This window comes from Mastomys coucha, unplaced genomic scaffold, assembly GCF_008632895.1.
Source record: "Mastomys coucha isolate ucsf_1 unplaced genomic scaffold, UCSF_Mcou_1 pScaffold17, whole genome shotgun sequence".
Lineage (NCBI taxonomy): Eukaryota > Metazoa > Chordata > Mammalia > Rodentia > Muridae > Mastomys > Mastomys coucha.
Window position 1 is genome coordinate 31375767 of NW_022196899.1, and position 19789 is coordinate 31395555.

At 45.1% G+C, this 19789-nt stretch overlaps 1 protein-coding gene and 1 long non-coding RNA gene across 4 annotated transcripts in view; one reads left to right on the forward strand and one right to left on the reverse strand.

Moving 5' to 3' along the window:
- The window catches only part of Spry1 (sprouty RTK signaling antagonist 1), a 48779-nt gene that overhangs the window by 18460 nt on the left and 10530 nt on the right, over positions 1–19789 (forward strand). The window contains exons 2-4 of one of the 2 annotated variants that reach the window (XR_004120456.1): positions 2336–2499; positions 3297–3571; positions 4241–4457. The gene's annotated coding sequence lies outside the window, so the exon portion shown is untranslated. Of the gene's footprint in view, positions 1–2335; positions 2500–3296; positions 3572–4240; positions 4458–19789 lie in introns of those variants that run through there. The other variant, XM_031376670.1, reaches the window with a different exon arrangement.
- LOC116095121 lies at positions 3044–11037 on the reverse strand. 2 transcript variants are annotated; one of them, XR_004120459.1, is made up of 3 exons: positions 10561–11037; positions 7039–7190; positions 3044–3333 (listed from the first exon to the last, which is right to left on the reverse strand). It is a non-coding gene; the product is annotated as an uncharacterized LOC116095121 (long non-coding RNA). The 2 variants fall into 2 exon arrangements; XR_004120458.1 differs by having other exon boundaries at positions 3044–4431.

Below are 19789 nucleotides of genomic sequence, written 5' to 3' on the forward strand. Positions count from 1 at the left end.
CCTACAGAACTCCAAATAGACTGGACCAGAAAAGAAATTCCTCCTGACACATAATAATAAAAACACCAGATGCACTAAACAAAAAATGAATTTTAAAAGCAGTAAGGGAAAAAGGTTAAGTAACATATAAAGGCAGGCCTATCAGATTTACACCAGACTTCTCACAAGAGGCTATAAAAGCTAGAAGATCCTGGGCAGATGTCATACAGACCCTACAAGAACACAAATGCCAGTCCAGGCTACTAAACCCAGCAAAACTCTTAATTACCATAGATGGAGAAAACAAGATATTCCATGACAAAACAAAATTTATACAATATCTTTCCACAAATACAGCCCTACAAAGGATAATAGATGGAAAACATCAACATAAGGAGGGAAACTACATCCTAGAAGAAGCAAGAAAGTAATCTTTCAACAAACCCACACAAACCTAATTCCATCTCTTATAACAAAACCAACAGGAAGTGACAATTACTTTTTCTTAATATGAAAATTAATATTACCAACATATCCTAATCGATTGAAATCCAAAAATATGAGGAATTAGAAACTTGTTGATTGTCATCCAATGGTCTCTCTAATTTGGTAATTGGAGAAATAGGTCCAATATTGTACAATCTATATACACTTTCAGCTTTTTTGTTTGTGACAGTGTCTGGCTGTGAACAACATAAGGGTCTTGAGATCTTGCTTCTCCTATCTCAGCCTCTCTATTAGTAGTATTGTTTACTTCACGTTTTTACACTATGGTTTTCAGAACAGCTTATATATTTCAAAAGTATTTATATACCCAAAAGAAACATAGATGATTAACTAGGGAGGTTGCTTGTAAGAGAACAACAAAGAGTGAGACTGAATGTTTTGCTTGACATTTGTAACTCTTGTATCAAGTTTGAAGAAGAGGACTTTATAAGTTACTCTTTCTCTGAGATGAATGCTTTTCCAAATTATCACAGCTAATGAACCAAATTCTTACCCTCACCTAATATCTGTGCCACCCTCCAAGCAGAACCATTGTTCATTGAAACAGTTGGTGAATGACTTTATGGATAGACCGTCTTAATACCTACACCATTTCTTAAATGAATGCAACCTGTTCTTTGTGGGTTGAGAATAAAGTCACTCAGTCAAGTCAAATAGCTTTGACCATAGCAGGAAGTCTGTATCCAAAAATTGAGCCTACAATTCATTTCTTGGTGCAGCAGAACTGTTAACTCTCAGCTTAGGTACGATGGAGGTCAAATCCTTTGGTGATGTGAGGGTCATTGAAGTACAGCTTTATTACAATGAAATCCAATGTCTAAAAATTGTTCTTATTTTGGGCTTGTACCACAGTAAGAGCCAAGATTTTAAACTCTACTAAATACAAAACAAACAAACAAAAGAAAAGAGAGGTAAAGAATAATGTGTGGACAGATGACCACCATACAAGGTGATGGACTACAGGGAAAAAAGAATATTCTTTCATCATTATTCCTTCTGTGTACAAGGCTACCCAAGAACCTATCTAGTAAATTTGACTGTAGGGAGCAAAATTTCTTCAAGAACAAAGAAAATAGGTACTTTGGTACTTGGAAACTTTACTTCTGTTTCGTGTATATGAGTATTGGCCTGCACATATGTATGTGCGCCACATGCATGCAGTTCCCAAAGAGGCCAAAGGGGGGCACCAGATGCCCCTGAAACTAGAGTTACAGAAAGCCAGGTACTAGCTACCATTTGGGTGCTGTGAACTAAAACTTGGTCCTCTGGAAGATTAGTCAGTACTCTTTATCACGGAGCCATCTTTCCAGCCCTCCTTTACTTTTAAAGAAGTATTATCTGGTCAAAAATGTAAAAATAAATAAATAAACAAACAATGAATAAACTATGAAGCTTTAAATTTTCTTTGTAATGGTAGGTGGAAGATCGTCAGTTGTATTTCTTTCAGCCACTGTAATCTCATTCATAGACAACAGAGTCACGTTTGTTCCAAGACTTAGTTCTTCATTTACAAGAGTCCATATAACTTTAATGAACGCTTCCTCACTAACAGCTGAAGTAACCAGAAAGTAGCTGCAGTTCTGTACCTAGATGGATAATCTAGGTACATTGAGAATAAATAGTGTTATTCATTATTTATTTGAATTTAAATGTTCCCGTGTTACTGAGCCATGGAAATAAAATGTTCATAAGCCTTGAGTCATAGTTTAGTTAAGCATATGTTTTCATCAATCCTCTTGGTTCTAACAAGAAGTGAACTGAAGGGTAGCAGGACACCGTGAGAGAGTTTGTATTTGAAATGAGCAAGAAAGAGAATAAATGTAACATGTGTCCTTTTTGGTCCTCCTAGGGAGAATGAATGCCTGCATTCCAGTGGATGAAGGTTTTCTTCATCTGTCACCTTCATCCGTCAAAGAAAACAGGACTAAGCTGGGTATTCTGATCTATCTGTTATCACCTCAGAGGTAGAGGAAAGAGGATCAGAGGTTCAAGACCATCATCCTCAGCTACATAGTAAGTGAGCAGGAGGCCATCCTGGGACAGGCAAGACCCTGTCTCAAAACAAACAACGAACAACAAAGTAGCAAATGATGGTGTGGTGGTTTAAATAGGAACAGCCTCTTCATGTGTTTGAATGCTTGGCCCATAGAGAGTGGCACTATTAGGAGGTGTGGCCTTGTTAGAGGGGTGTGGCTTTGTTGGAGGACGTGTGCCTTTGTAGGAAGAAGCACGTCAGTGTTGGGGGCGGGCTTTGAGATCTTAAATGCTCAAGCTACAGCCAGTATGAAACACACACAGTCCCCTCCTTGCTGCCTGAGAATCAAGCTATAGAATTCTCAGCTTCTCCTCCAGCACCATGTCTGCCTGTCTGCCTCCATGCTTCTTGCCATGATGGTAATGGACTGAACCTCTGAAAGTGTAAGCCAGCCCCAATTAAATGTTTTCCTTTATAAGAGTTGCCTTATTCACAGCAATAAGAGGCCCCCTGTCTGACCACTGGCACAGAAAAAAAAAAAAAACCAAGCAAAAGAAAGAAACAAAAGAAGTGCAAAGGAGGTTTCTCTTTAAAAACCACCCTTTACATTTATTTATTCATTTATGAAGTGAGCGTCCACGTCAGCACACCTGTGTGGAAGTCAGAGGACAGCTTGCAGGCATCAGTTCTCTCTCTATCCCATGTGGGTCCTCGAATCCAAACTCAGGCCAAATAGTAATTGAGCTTTACCTGCTGAATCATCACTAGCCCAAAGGAAAGCAGCAGCTGGTGTCAGTGGTGCCATCTCGGGATTTCTTGTTGCCTTCGTTTACAGGAACTGGGGAGGCCGCCACACCAAGTGTCAGGAACATCTATGACATTTCAGACAATTTACAGTAACATAAATCCTTCCCCGGGGAAGGCTGCTCCTCTGTGTTTCCAGTCCTGCTCTGGCCAGCAGGAACCTCTGGCTCTTCCAAGCCCTTCGCTGTACCTGCCATCTCCAGTCCCAGTCCTGAATACAAATCCTCCTCCCAGCACCAGCCCTTGCTTTCTGCTTCTCACTACCGTGAAGTTTCATGCCAAGGATCTTAAGGCCATTTGTTTACAGTAAGTGGACGATGGATACTGTCAAGTGTTGTGTGTACATCAGCTGATATGATGGTGTACCCTTTCTCCTCTAATGACGGTTATAATGACTGAATAATTCTCAAAGTTTGAGCCAATCTTATAAACCTGGGACAAATGCCACTCGGTCCTGGTGTATAGGCTCTCACTCACTGCCAGTCTCTTCTGATGATTTCGGCATCTATGTTTACGAGAGGTGTTGGGCTGTGGTTTCCCCTCCTGTTCTGTGTCAGGTTCTGTGGTGAGAATAAACACTAGCCTCGTAAAATGAGCAGGGAAAGCCTGTCTTCTTGTCTGGAAGAGATGGTGCAAATGGTGAGGATTCCTACTTTAGCATCCTTGTACTGCAAAGATTTCTTTTTGTGTGGCTTTTAAATGGTAACTTTAGCTTTAAGGGCACGAGGCAGTTTAGGAATCTATTTCATTCTGGTTGGATTTTATTAGTTTTATTCTTGAAGGTAGTATGTCTATCCCAAGTTGTCTGGGTCCGAGATCACGAAGCTGCTTGTGGATTTCCTTGGTTTTGTTTTAGGGGTATAGGCACTGGGTATAGGATGCTGCCTCCTGCTTAGTGACAGTGTAAGTAAGCGACTTGCGATTTTAATTCTTCTGCTGTTACACCCTTTGAAATCATTTTCCTCGGTGCTGGAGACCTGGCTGAGGGGATGCAGAGCACTTTCCACCCATGGACAGGACTCAAGCTTGGTTCCCAGCACCCACGTCAAGCTGCTCGCTGTCATCTGTGACTCCAGCTCCAGGGGCTCTACCAGCCTCCTCTAACCTCTGCGGGCTCCGGCATGCACATGGTACACATAAACCCATGTAGATGCACACACGTACACCTAAATTAAAAATAAATAAATAAAAATGTAAAGATATTCTTATCTATAAAGTAAGATGGTAGTACCATTTCCCAATTGTAGCTGTGACAGATCAATAAAATCCAGTGGCTGGAAACAGCACAGATCTATCACCTAACGTCCTGGAGGTTAGAAGTTCAAAACGAGGTTCACCAGCTGAAGTTGAGGTGCCAACAGGCTGTGCTCCTGGGTGGAGGCACCAAGGAGAATCAGTTTCTGGCCTTTCACAGCTTCCAGAAGCCACCATGGATTATGAGGGTTAATGGCTCAGTCTTTGAAGCCAATAGCAACTGCTCGAGGCTTATGGCACTCTATGTGTTGACTCCTCCGTTCCCCTGGTCCATACCTAAGAATGCTCTGATTGTCCCACTCACTCAGACAAACCCAGGCAGCTGAAAAGCAGCCTTAAGGCCACCTGCAGCCCTAACATCTCCTAGCCATGTAAAAATCCCACACTCAGAGGCTTATGATCAGGACGTGGATGTTTGGTTGGCCCCAAGTTTGTTCTCCAGTGTTGAGGTCTTTTTTTTTTTCTTTCTTTTTCTTCTGCACTTGGGATTGAACCCCGGGCTTCACATGCAACCCAAGCAGCTTACCACTGAGCTATACACCCAGCCCCATTTTTACTCTTTATTTTGAGATAGGGCCTTTCTATGTAGGCTATATCTAGGCAAACCCAGTCTTGCATGTCCTTCTGCCTCAGGCTCTCAGGAAACTAAGATTTCAGGCCCAGACCACAAGCCCAGCAAAGATTGTTGGGGAAATTTAGCAATTCACTCAATATTGATACATTGGGTACAACAGGGGGTCTCTGCTGAGTTGGGTCCTTCATGCAACCCCCTCATTCTTCAAGATGAATCTCATACCCCCTTTCATCAGCAGAGCTCTGCTTAGAGGTTCCCACATTAAGTATCTCAGACTCAAGTGATTTGCCTAGACTGCTGCTCCCTGCCCACTTCTTAATCAGGGAAGCCCTCCCCTCCTCCTGTCTGACTCTTTGACCCTGTACTGATTACAGTCCCTGGGTCTCCCTGGGTCTTTGAACAATGCTAGCTCAGCACTTGCCAGTGGTTCAGACTGGGCCCTAGTCTCCCCACTAACCTAGTAAAATGGTGAAGCAAAGACTCCTGTTTTGGTTTCCTTTATCTGTTTGGTGCCTGACCCAATGCCTGAAACAAACATCCATCTGGTAAGTTTAGGTTCGATATAGAAAGAGCCCCTGTGACAGATAATCTCAACTGTCAACCAACAGGATTTAGAATCACCATAGCAACACTCCTCAGGGTATATGAATGAGGATAGAGGTTCTCAGAGAGGGTTCACTGAGGTGGGAAGAGCCACACTGAATGTAGCACTGTGCTGGGGTCCTGGACTGAGTAAAAAGCAGAAAGTGAGCTGAGCACCAGCATCACCTCTCTCTGCTTCTGACTGCCTCCCTGCCGGGGAGGACTGCCTCTTTGCTGGGGAGGACTGCCTCCCTGCTGGGGAGGATTGCCTCCCTGCTGGGGTGGACTGACTCCCTGCTGGGGAGGACTGCCTCCCTGCTGGGGAGGGCAGCCTCCCTGCTGGGGAGGGCAGCCTCCCTGCTGTTGGGAACTGCCTCCCTGCTGGGGAGGACTGCATCCCTGCTGGGGATGACTGCCTCCCTGCTGTTGGGAACTGCCTCCCTGCTGAGGTGAACCGACTCCCTGCTGGGGAGGACTGCCTCCCTGCTGGGGAGGATTGCCTCCCTGCTGGGGTGGACCGACTCCCTGCTGGGGAGGACTGCCTCCCTGCTGGGGAGGACTGACTTCTCCAGTGGTGGACTGTTTTCTGGGGCTATGAGCCAGGACAAATCCTTCAGGCATGTGTCACAGCTATAGAAAAACCATTGACACTCTCTCCAAATCCTGAAGCTTTGTGTTTAGGCTTCTCTGTCCTTTTCATTGCTCTCTGTCTCATGATTCTATCTAGATTTTCAACCTTCTGCAAACAGGACCCAACTGTCCAGATCACCGTTACTGCTCTCAGGTCTTCTATATCTTCTGGGAGGATTACTGCTCTTACAGAATTTACCACGGAACTCAGCTTACCATGTTCTTTATGCTCTTGCCAAATGAGCCCCATTTTAAACTCAGTTAACACTACCTTCACCTGCTGGTAGCTCTAGGCTCCCATAATTCCCTTTGAGATCCAAACCACCTGTCTGGTCAATTCCCTGCTCAACTTCCAGGTGCCCTCTTCTCAATTCCTCTGGCATATCAGGCCTCCATCACTAGGTGCATGGCTACTTCAGCGACCTCCCACACTCTTCCTTTTAACCCAGCCTACGATCAGGAGTTGCGACATGTCCAGTCTGCACACTGCCTGAGACATGGCTATGAGCTCACCACCCTCCCTGAAGCTAGTGCCTGTCTGACCTGGTGGTCATCTCTTCTGAAGACCAGCTCTACCCAAGATTTCTGACCCAAACCTCAAGTTTGAGGGATGCAAAAAGCACCCCCACTTTGGTCCAACTGGCTGTGAATCCTGGAGTCCCCATGTTTCTGACAATGCTTGATTTTCCATCAGCGCAAAACTAAAGGGAAAGACATGTAGGTAAAGCCATACCTGGGAAGATCTGAAGTGGAGAGCATGTGTCTCCTGAGGACGTATACGTATGGCAGTCCTTCTGCTCTCTGCCCCTTGATCCTCCTGTTCTGGCCAACACGTGTCTGTGTAAGCTGTCTTGTCACCACAGCATGGAGTATGGTCCTAAGGGCCTTACAAAAACATGACACCCATCAGTTGGGAACTCTGGAGCTGCTCCTCCAAGACTAGCCACCAAGGCCAGCCAGATGCGGTGTCCTATCCCTGGCTCACACTCCCTTACTTTAAAACTAAAATGTCAGTTACTCAGTAGGAATGCCAGGATCTTCATGAGAAATAGCAGGACTTGATGGTCTGATACAGGAGACACCAATAAACTCCTGTTTAACCAATTGTTGACTGGTTTGTGGAAGGAAGGAAAGAAGGATATAAAACAAATGAGAGAGGCTGGGGAGTCAGCCAAGTGATTGCCCGGCAAACATGAGCAGCTGCAGCTTTCAGTACCCGCTTAGAAAGCTGGCACGGCAGGATGTGCCTTAACTCCCAGTGTAGGGATGTGGAGACAGGAAGGTCCCCGGGGCGTCCTGACCAGTCAGCCTAGCTGGATTGGTAAGTTCTAAGTTCAAACACTAAGGTGGAGAGTAACTGAGGAAAACAGCAGACATCCACTTGTGCCCTCTGCGTGGGCCTGAGCATGTACATGAGTATGTACATACAACAATGGGTAAGAAAAAAAAAAAACTCTTCTAAGCTAAAGGGATGATATGCTTTAAAAAAAAAAAGGGGGGGTAGTAAAATATATAGGTCTCTTTACCTGTTGGGAATTCAACATTAAGAATTTCTTGTTCTGGATTCTATGTTTAACTTAGAATATAAAGGGGTGTTTGTTTTGCTTTGGAGAGAGACCCTATCTCACTCCGTAGCCCAGGCTAGCCTCAAACCATCAGCAATCCTTCTGCTCTAGCCACCTGAATGTCCGAAGTATAGCCCTGCATCATTACCTGGGAAGGAAATATAGTCAAAAGCAGGAAGCAACGTCATTATAAAACATTCAAATGGAGACTGATTTGTGGAAGGGGCACCATGCTTCAAGGATTACAAGTGTGTAATCCTTAAATTTCTTCTTTCTGTTTCCTTAGTCATGGGAAGAGGCTGGTTTAACACACTGTTACTCCAGGCCTGAGTATAGATCAGTGCGATTGCTATGGAACCTGTGAGGAGGAAGAGAAGGCATGTCCCCCTTTATGCCTCTTCAGATGTGCAGAAACCTTAATGCAGGAACAGTCTCAGAGCCTTCCGCTGGGAAGAACACAAGATTTTAAGTGAACTCACACTGGGAGGCCTGTCACCAGGGGCGATGCCGAGGTACAAGCAGTTAGTTAATGGCTCCTGCGCTAAGGTATTTGTATTATTCTTAAAGCAAATATTTGTTTCCATACAATTAATAGGTTAAAGAAAGTAGTCATACTTTTAAACAAAGAATTGAAGAGACTTCCTTATAATAAAGTCCCAGTGAGATCACTCACTGACACAGAATTCAGAGAGTTGAGGATTCCCACCCCCACCCTCCAAGCAGCACCGCAGGAAGCCAGCCTTGTGAGTATCCCAGGGCACCAGTCCCTCACCTCCACTGCCACCTTGTCCCAAGGGTGTCCTTCCGAGAAGCACAAACTCAATGCCAGGATGTCAAAATGGAGACGGATTTGTGCAAATGATTGCCACTACTTTATAATTAAACATCTAGGGACTTGTATATGTGAAATCAGTATCTATGTGCAGAACAGGGCTTTAATTACATCCTGGATTAAAAGAAATTTTGACCCAAGATTGAAAACAGATGTTCAGTTACTTCACGTCCCAATGGTCGCTTTGTGGGCTGGTGGCGTTGGAGTCTCTGCTTTCGAGACGTCTTCTCCACCACATTGTTTTGCCAAATACTCATTAGTGAAGAAATACAAAGGGCCCCACTGTGAGTTTTTTAAATCTAGCAATCAATGGGATTAGCAATGTTTGATTGAAAATTTTTCTCAGCCTTTTATTCCTGTGATGTGCCTCGGCTCTGAGAAGAAGCAGCCAGATGTAAATCACCGGGTAAAGTCTAGTTCTTCCTGTGTTTGAAAGTCAGAACCCAGATCCGGGACTGTGGTTTGCCTCATTTCTGCCTCTTTGCTTTCACTTTATTTACTTATTCACTATTATTTTGAATTACATTTTTTTATTTGTTGCTCACAGATGAGCAGACAGTGTGTGAGCTGAAGTGTTTCTCCTTTATCTCAGGTGTGAGCAGGAGCCACACTAAAAGTCAGCCACCAAGGTGTACTTGGATAAAAACAATCCTTATTTTGAGCTCTTTAGATTGATTCCTGCAAAAGTCAAGTACCCTGGATTCCAAACTGTGCTGGTGCATAGGCTTCTCCTCAAAGAGTTGGGGAGGGGAAGAGAGCTGGCAAGCCGCAGCTCGGTGCCCTGCACGGGCATGAACTGCGGACATCAACAAGTGATGTGGAGCTCTCGACCAGAAAGGAAAGTGGATCTTAAACAAATTATTTTAAATAAGAAATTACAATTGTGTAAAAAAAAGTACAGAGTGACGCCGGGCAGTGGTGGCGCATGCCTTTAATCCCAGCACTTGGGAGGCAGAGGCAGGCGGATTTCTGAGTTCGAGGCCAGCCTGGTCTACAGAGTGAGTTCCAGGACAGCCAGGGCTACACAGAGAAACCCTGTCTCAAAAAAAAAAAAATTATATATATATATATATATGTATATATATATACATATATATATATATATATATATAGAGAGAGAGAGAGAGAGAGATTAAAAAAATATGTAATTGAGGAAGAAAGAATGCATAAACCTTCAGAGGTTATAAAAACCTGAGGATTGACTTCCAGATGACTATAGGGGTTGGGATGTGGCAGAAGAGAGGGACAAGGGCCACTTCCAAGATCCCAGCCATGTTCAGTGTTGGAGTCAGACACTTTGCACAGTGAGGCACAGTTTAAAAATGTTCAGATTTAAAGCCAAGAGCACATGTGAGTTTGGAAGCATCCCCCATGTCAGTCTGTGATGGACTCTCATGTCACCTTGCCACAGCCTGGGAACAGAGTCTTAGGTTGGCTTGTGGGTGTCCCTGTGAGGGATGGTTTTTTTTGTTTTGTTTTAATTTATTTTTTTGTTTTGTTTTGTTTTGTTTTTTAAATAGAGTCTCATTGTGTAGCCCTTGCTGGCCTGGAACTCACTGGAGAGCTGCCTCCCAGTGTATCTGAGTGCTGGAATTAAAGGTGTGCACTGCCACGCCCAAAGCCAGGGATTTTTTTTTTTCTTAATTGAGTTAATTGAGGTAGGAAAACCCACTTTGAATGTGGGCAGCATCACGTCTTTAGGGAATGAGGTCTCCAGAATGAGGGTAAAGATGGAGCTCAAGAGAAGCATGAGAGGTTGGGCTGTTGGAATAGATGGTGGGGATGGGGGTGGGGGAGACGGAGGCATCTCCATTCTCTGTAGTTATGGCCCATTCTGTTCAGGTGGAGTGGCACTCACCGAATGGACCTGATGCCCAGAAGCGGTGGCACCATGACCGTGAAGAGAGAAGCCACGTGACTGGTGGCGTCACTTAGAGAAGGGCAGCTTGGTTGTGAACACAAGAACTCTGTTTAGGGCTGATGCAGAGCTGTATCAGTGTTTAAAGCTTGAACGAAGCAAATCCTGAAAGAGTCTAAAGCAAGGCAGTGAGTGAACCAGGAGCTGGCTGGCTGAAGGAGAGTTACTCGTGAACCAGGAACCGGCCTGCTGAAGGAGAGTTGCTCATGTACCAGGAACCGGCCTGCTGAAGGAGAGTTGCTCGTGTACCAGGAACCGGCCAGCTGAAGGAGAGTTGCTTGTGAACCAGGAACTGGCCAGCTGAAGGAGAGTTGCTTGTGAACCAGGAAATGGCCAGGTGAAGGAGAGTTGCTGGTGAACCAGGAGCCGGCCAGCTGAAGGAGAGTTGCTCCTGTACAAGGTTGTGCACGTGGAACTTCACAGCGCTTCTCTTGGGTTCCAGAAAGAATAAAGGGTAAGCCTGGTGGCTAGAATCCCAGGGAGAGACTTGTTTGCATGAACAGAGGGACATGAGGTGAGAAGATAGGACCTGACTGGACAGCCTGGCTCCAGAGCCAACTAATTGTTATGGAAAACATCAAGCACAGAGCTTCAACACTTAAAAACAAGACAATCTTCTCTTGGCAAATGAATTGAGAGACTTAAGAATGTTAGCCTCAGCCGAGCCTGGTGGTATACACCGTTAATCCCAGCACTCATGTGAGCCTGGTGGTACACACACACTGTTAATCCCAGCACTCAGAAGGCCAAAGCAGTGGCCAGCCTGACCTACATAGTGAGACCCTGCATAAACAACAACAACAACAACAAAAACAAACAAAACCCGAACCACCACCACCACCATTAGTATCATGTGGTGCTCAGAATGCTGCCTGTTTGGTTCTGGTTCCTCAGTCAGACAGGTTTGAATTTCTCACGTTCACATTTTCCTCTCCCCCCACCCCCTCCTCCTTTCCTCTCCCTGTCTACTTCCCCCTCCCCTCCCTCCTCCTTTTCCTCCTCCTCCTCCTATGATAAGAAGGTTCTGGATCCCCTTCCCTCCCAGCCTCCCCTGAACTACACCGTTTCTGAGGATTTGCCCCTCGCCTGCCTCACAGGCCACAGTCACAGGCTGCGAAGCTTCCTTCATGCACTTTTAGGATTCCTTAACGATGGGGAGACTGTCTTTCATTTCCTTCCTTTGTGTGTGCTATAAACTCTATATGTGCTGAGGTTAAGGAAAAGTATAGGCCAGTAGCCAGACTCATTTCCCTTTGCATTTTAAAATTACATTTATCTATTTGTGTGTAGGGGCATACTCAGACCCACACACACAAACTACGCGCATGCACACACACACATACACACACACACACACACACACACACCACACACACACCAGTAAATGACAGCAAGTTAATATATGTATATAGGAACTCTGTTCCTCTCTTCCTCATGCTCTCTCCACTGGCCGGCTTGTGTAGCTTTAGTCCGATGAGCACTATGAAGCAGCATGTTACACATGAGGTTGGTTGGGGCTTCGACCAGCTTACTACTACTTATAAAGACCAAGGAAGGGTTTACTTGGGCTGAGGGTATGAGGGCCTTGGAGTGGTGAGGGAGCATGGGAGGGCCGATGTTTGCCACATCTTGGCCGACTGGAAGCTGCTAGCTAAGACTCAAAAGCAGATACAACCTCCAAGGCCCACTTCATCAAAGCCACACTTTCAAAAAGTCCTCCTAAAACACCCCCACTAGATGGGACCAAGTGGTCAAACTTATGGGACTGGGAAGGGCAAGGGGTGGGGCTTTCCACACGTATTTCCATGGCTGGTGATTGGTTTGTTGCAGATTTATGCTCACATATAATTCTGGGTTTGTTTTTTTGGTTTGGTTTGGGTTGGGTTTTTTTTTGTTTTTTTTTGTTTTTTTTTTTTTTTTTTTTTTTTTTTTGGTTTTTCTGGACAGGGTTTCTCTGTGTAGCCCTGGCTGTCCTGGAACTCACTCTGTAGACCAGGCTGGCCTCAAACTCAGAAATCCGCCTGCCTCTGCCTCCCAAGTACTGGGATTAAAGGCGTGTACCACCACTGCCCCACATAATTCTGGGTCTTACATGTACTTCCAGTGCCTGTCTTGTGCCTTTTTTCTGAAGTATACTATGTTGGTTTGTTCAACTCAACTTACTTCAGAGAGCTGACATAGCCGGATGAACAACCACACAGTATTATTTGTTTGTTTATCTGAGAAGTGTTCTTAATATGTAGCTCCCCTGAGCTGCAGGAGGAAGCTTCTCTGATGACAACTGAGCTGAGGACTAATCTATGAGTATAGCAGAATATCATTAGGAATCATTTCATTGATTTTTTTTCCCTACCCCAGAAACTTGCCTCTGGTTCCTGGTCATCCAGGTCGAGCTAGGAATGGGCTCTGTCCCGTGGCACAGGGCTCAAATTAGACTAGTCACTGGTTGGCCACTCCCATAAGTTCTGCGTAATTATCGTCCCAGCACATCTTGCAGGCAGGACAGATTGTAGGTCAAAGGTTTCATGGCTGTGTTGGTGTCCCTGTCCCAGCACTGGAAGTCTTGCCTGGTTACAAGACACGGCCAGTTCAGGCTCTGTATCCCTTGTCAGATGTAAGATGGAATCTCAGAGTCATTTTGATTTGCATTTCCCTGATGGTTAAGGATGTTGAACATTTAAGTGTTTTTAACCATTCGAGATTCCTCTATTGGGAATTCTCTGTGTAAATCTGTACTCCATTTTTAAATTGGATTATTTGGTTTATTGATGTTGACTTTCTTGATTTCATTATATAGTTTACATTTAAGTCCTCTATCGGGTGAAGAGTTGGTGAAAATCTTTTCATCTTCTGTAGGGTCCTATTGACAGTGTCCTTTGCCTTACAGAAGCTTTTCAGTTTCCTGAGGACCCATTATTAATTGTTGACCTTAGTAAGGCTCCACCTTCTAAAGGTCCCATAGCTTTCTATGACATCAGCAGCTAGAAACAAAGTGTTAAAGTCACGGGCCCTTGCAGGACATCTGTGATGGAAACCACACTGCTAATGTTGACCTTTTATTGTTTGTTTTTCTGTCCTGGTTTTGTGGTTTTGCAAAGGCTAGGCAAGGATGCTACCGCTGAGCTCCATTACAGTCCTAATACAATCCTGGTCCTGCATTTGGCCTGTGTGTGTAGAAGGGTTGACAAAAACCCTTCTACCCTTTGTTTTCATCTCTGTGGGTCTTGATTGTCTCCATTTTCAGAAACAGTGATAGAACTTAGTTGTGGATTTCAACAAAATCACACTGTGCAGCAGGTCCCATGTGGGAGGCTCATTAAATGGAGGAGAAAGGGGTACAGAAGCTGTCTCTGGATGGAGGAAGGGGAGAAGATGACATGAACAGGGGTGGCAATGGAAATGTGTTGCCTCTGGGCAGCTAGTGATGATGTGTGTCTTCTTGTCACTGGGTCCCTTGAGGCTGACCATGAAGGTGCCTGAATGCTAACAAACAGTATTGAACTTGAAGGTGAGTTTGGAATCCTCCAGCATTTCAGCCATAGGCGTGCACACCATGAGCCTTGAGCAAGAATGAGATTTTCCAAGGTGTGAGTTGTACCTATGGCCTCTGGTCTTATCTTAACTTGTGTATAGAAAGCCCCCCCCCCAATCCTCTCTGATGGGCAATAGAGAAAGAAGGGTCACAGGGAAGTGACAGGGTCACAGGGAAGTGACAGGAAGAGCAGAGGCCCCAGGTACAAGGTCTTCAATGTGAGACATCTGCCATTCCCAGGACACAATGGCTTCCACCACGTGTGCCCTAACCAGCAGGGTTTCTGGGACGCAAGGACCCTACAACCAGTGGAAAATCAGACCCATCCAATCTCAAGTCAGAAGGAAGATCGACTCACAATGGGAACTCATTTCTCTTCAAGACTAGGATTGGGTTGTTTAAATGAATGGTGGTTTGTTGTTCTTTGATGTTTGATGTATCTCAGGATTACTGGTTATAAGGAAACAAATCTGGCCTCAAACAAAGAGGGAAAAAAAGAGAGAAAAAGAAACAAAAAAGTGGTAGGGATCCCATGAAACCCAAACGATCTATAGTGTGATTGTACCAGCTTAGGCAACTGTGAGCTCAGCAGGTCACACACAGCTCAGCCTGGCATAGCACTGGCTGCTGCTGTTTCCTCAGGATTAGACCAGCCTCATAACCACGCCCAACTATCCATTTCTGCCATCTCCTCTCCTCACAACTGACTTCCTCTTTGCCTTTGCCTTGTCTACCAATTCACACAGTTATCCTGCTACTTGATGGGTGTCTAAATCATTGTCATCTGAGCGGGGGTGGGGGTGGGGGACAGGAGACTCCTATGGAGCTCCTGAAGCATCTTCAGAGCTGAGGGGCACACTGTCATCCTCAGTATAGCCCTTAGACTGTGAGGCAAGGTGGTTGTTATTGTCTGCCTGTGTGCTCATCTATCCAGACTGTGTGGACAACTGCATCCCCACTGTGTCTGACTCAGGAAACTACCCAAGGACCACTGGAGGGAGGGATATGAACTCAGGATGGTGTCTGAAAACCTGCTGGTGCCTTTTGATAGCAAGACAACTTCACATTTAAACTTAGAGGGTTGGAAAGAAACCTAGGGAACAGTATACAGTCCTTTTCAGAATTGCTGTGTCTGCTCAGAATTGTGGCCTAGTGCTCTTGATGGCTGTCACAGTCCAAGTCTGAACTGTCCACACAGGCTCAATCTTTGAACCTTGGTGTCTGACTTGTGGCTTCATTTGGAAGGCTGTGGATCCTTCAGGAGAGGGGACCTGGCTCACTGGGATTGGGTTCCTGGTTAACCATTGTCTTAGTTAGGGTTTCCATTGCTATGAAGAGACACCATGACTAAGACAATTTTTATAAAGGACAACATTTAATTGGGGCGGGTTTACAGTTTCAGAGGTTCTGTCCATCGCTTCTCGGCCTTTGGGCTAAGATCAAGTGCAGAGGTTCTGCCCATTATCATCATGGCAGGAAGCACGGGAGCCTGTAGGCAGACATGGTGCTGGACAAGGAGCTAAGAGTTCTACATCTTGATTCCAAGATCAAGCAGGAGGACATTCTCATCTGCAGGCAGCCAGGAGGAGGGTCTCTTCCACCCTGGGCAGAGCCTGGTCATAGGACCTCAAAGCCCACCCCTACAGTGACACACTTCCTCCAACAAGGCCACACCTCCTAATAGTGCCACTTCCCATGGACCAAGCACATTCAAACCACCCTAACTCTCGAGGGAGTCAACCTCTGTCACACACTCCTGCGATCACAGATGGCTGCTGCCACCCCTATGGTGGCTTAGTTCCTCCTGAAACCGTGAGCCAAAACAACACTTCTTCCCCTTAAGGTGCTTTGTGCAGATATTCCTGTCCCAGCAGAAAAAAGTAAAAATGCAATGGTCTCATGATACCCTGCCCCAAAGATAATCTGGATGAGCTCGATTCCGAGGGCAAGGCATGTAGGACTCTTGATCAACCTGCTTTACCTATAGTTTCCCTTTTAGGCATGCACAGCAATGATATATGGTAGAACTCTATGCTTAAGTCAGAACTAGAAAGTCATTTCAAGGGACTGGAAGAGACAGTTCAACAGCTAAAAGCTCACACTGCTCTTGAAGAGAGTCTTAAGTTTGTCTCTCAGCACCCATGTGGGCCAGCTCGTGCCCCATCACTCCAGCTCCAGGGCTAATTGCCTTCTTCTGGCCTCCATGAGCATCTACACTCACATAACACACACACACAATTCTAATTAATTAATTGATTAAAACATTTTAAAAGTCATTTCAGAAACAGTATGAGGCTACTGTGTGGTAAGAAAACATCTCCCCATAGGTTAGTCATTGGCGTGGAAATTTTCCTTATGGATACAAAATGAAAGTATGCTATACAATCAAAGTCTTCAACTGCTATTTTGGTTTTTTAAATCTGGCATGGTTTGTTTGCTCACAACATTCACTTACTCCTGTCCCTTGTAACATTTTTTTTTAAATAGCACAAATGCCTATTTACTAACCAAAGAAACCATCCTTGTTAAACCAGCGCTTTGAAATACTTGCATGTAAACTATTTGTGGTGAAGATAATTGATCCCAATAAGGGATGTAAGCAGCGGTGTGGGATGGCGCGTGCTCACAGCTAATTTCTGCTTCACTTTGGGGTGGGTTTGCCTTTTGCTTTCACAGACTCAGGTACACGGGACACTGTTCACTCTCCTCTTTCAATTCCCCAGTCACAGCCCTTCTTTCCTGCCCTCTCCCCAACCCCAAAGCTACGTGTCTGTCCAGCACACGGCTGAACGCCTACATACAGACCTGCCACCAGCTGCAGGTTCTTCAAACTTGTCTCCCAGAGAACAGGCTTGGCTCTCCCCATCCTCACCCCAGCCTTGGAGTAAAGTTTCTGTGACAGTAAGTGGTAAGAACATCTTGTTCCTTCCTATGTGCATTCTCCAATACCTGTGTGGTTCATGGGCACTGTCTCCATCCATCAGTTCCGTAGTGGTCATGGGGGCACCAGTATGAGAAGCCAGGGCAGAACAATGATCATGGGGCAGCATGACCTACCTCCTGGTTACTTCTTGGCAGCCTCAGATTGGCCTGCAGTAGTTGCCTATTCTCTACATAATTTCCTGCCTGGACCACTTAATTCTCTCTATTGCCTCCCTCCCTCCCTTAAACCAACAGCTGTGGAATGGAGCTGTTGTCATTGTCCAACTTTTCTTTTTTTGTTTTCTTGTCTTTTGTTTCTCTTTGTCTCCCCCATCTTCTTACTTCTCTCCCTTTCATCCAAGATTTGGTCTCATGTAGCTCAGGCTGGTCTTGAACTCACTGTGTAATCAAAAATGACCTTGAACTCCCAGCCATCCTGCTTTACCTTCTGAGTACTAGGATTTCAGGCCTGTCCTCCAGGAAGTGAGTTGATGTGCTGAGGGCTTGAACCCAGGGCTCTGCACATCCGGAGTAAGTACTGTACCCATGGAGATGCACTCCAGGTCGGGAGCTTGTTTTCATGTTTGTATCCCCAGTGCTTAGAGCACAGTGCCACACATAGAACCCAGCAAGTGAGCAGGTTCATGATGCTCTCACACAGTTTGATAATGAATTATAAAAGTTTAAAAAGACATTCAGGAGTCGGAGAGAGGGCTCAGTGGGTAAGGGAACTTATTGCTAGGGCTGACAACTTGAGAGAGAGAGCGCTAGGATCCAGATTGTACAAGGAAGTTTCTCTGACCTCTACATGCACTCTGTGTCACATGTACATGAGTGCACGTTCCCACACACATGTAATAAAATACATTTACCACAATAACATCTCTTAGTATACTAGATATGTATCGGCCTGGCTTTGATTTCCTGTAAATGTAGGGCTTGAGTTATGTTATGGCTGAAGGCTTCCTACACCCTCATATCCCAGCTCAGAGGATTTGAGGTAATCATTCTGATGCCCTGTCTAACTCCAATCAACTTGAACACTGCTTGACTCATGCAATATGGCAGCTTGACATATTTAACTTTGACTCCTTGAATAGGTCAGATGCCTTTGCAAATATCAGTATCATTTCATTACCTCCAGTCTCTCTGAACACACTGACTGGTTGACTGAAGAGACAAACAGAATCTTTCTCTTTGATGGATAGAGTCTCCTTTCTGTTCTAAAGACCTTAGTGTTGAGCCACCTCATTATGTTCAAGTCTCTTTATGTGTCTGGTTCCGTCCAGTCAGGGCTCTTCATGTGCCTGATCAAAGTAGGTAAAGTTAACATTTCTTTTAGGTTTTGCTAAGACTGTAGGAAAGTCTTCAACCTTCTGCCATGCATCATTTGAGAAGAGGCAGTTAGGATAGATATGACCCTTTTCCTCCTTTTCCATGGCTGCTACCAGCCCACTACAAAGCCTTCTCTACAACCCAATTGGATCATCACCATATCTCCAAGCTGGCTCCAGGTCAGCAGTCCCCTCTTGGTGAAATCCTGTGGTCGGATGAGTGTTCTGGGAAGAGACCCTTGCGCAGGCTGACTCCCTTGTTATACTAAAATTTCATTGTCTTTGGGTTGGAGCCCAAATCCTCACTGTGGCTTTGAAATTCTGATGTAATTTGTCCTTCGCTTACTTACCCAATTTCGACAATTACAACCTTACAAAAGAGAGTTTCCGGTGCCCTCATGCTACTCTGGCCGAATGACTGCAATCCTAGAGTGACCACAGCCTGCTAATGTAGTTGTCCTTTTCTTTTCCTGTCCCATAAGTTCTATTTTTTCTGCAATGAAGTTCAAAACCTTCTTCCTATAAGAACACCTTATATTCTAATATGTAACTTATACCCTGTTCTATTTCAGAAAAGGGCATCAGTTCTAGAACTAGAATCATAAGTAATTGTAAGCCACCATGCAGGTACTGGGAACTAATCCTGAGTCCTCTGAAAGAGCAGCCAGTGTTCTCAACTGCTGAGCCATCTCAGAATTAATGAATGAGTGTCTCATAATAACTTATAACTACCTGTAGCTCCAGAGCCTTTTGTGGGCACCAGGCACATACATACATGCACCAGTGTACAGACATAGATGCATCCATACATACTAGATAGATAAATACATGAATTAGTTAATTAATTAATTTTATAATGTGTGTATGTGTGCAGGTGCACATGCATGCATGTGTGCTTAGGGGTCCTTCCTCAGGAGAGGAGCTGTCCCCCTGCTTTTAGACGCAGGGTCTCTCATTGGCCTGGAGTTTGCCCAGTACGCTGTGTTGGCTGGTCAGTGAACCCCAGGGATCTGCCTGCCTCTGCCTCTCCAGTGCTGGGATTGCAATCACACACAATGACCAGCACCTTTTTTTTTTTTTTTTTTTTTTTTTAAACTGTGGGTTTGGAGGCTTTAACTTGGGTCATCTTCTTGAAAAGTGATAACGTTCCTGAACTATTTCCCCAGCCCCTAAGTCTGAAGTATAAGTCACAAGTGTCCCTTTGGTATACCAGGAAGGAGATTTGAAGTAGCAATTCAGCCAGTGAAGGGGAAATCTGAAAGAGGGGTTTGCCATTCTTAGCTGCCTTGTTTCCCTCTGTTCTCTCCTCTGGGGGTTGGGGGGATCCTTAAAGAAAATGGACACTGTGATACCTGCATCCCAGTGCCCTTCCTGCCCTCCA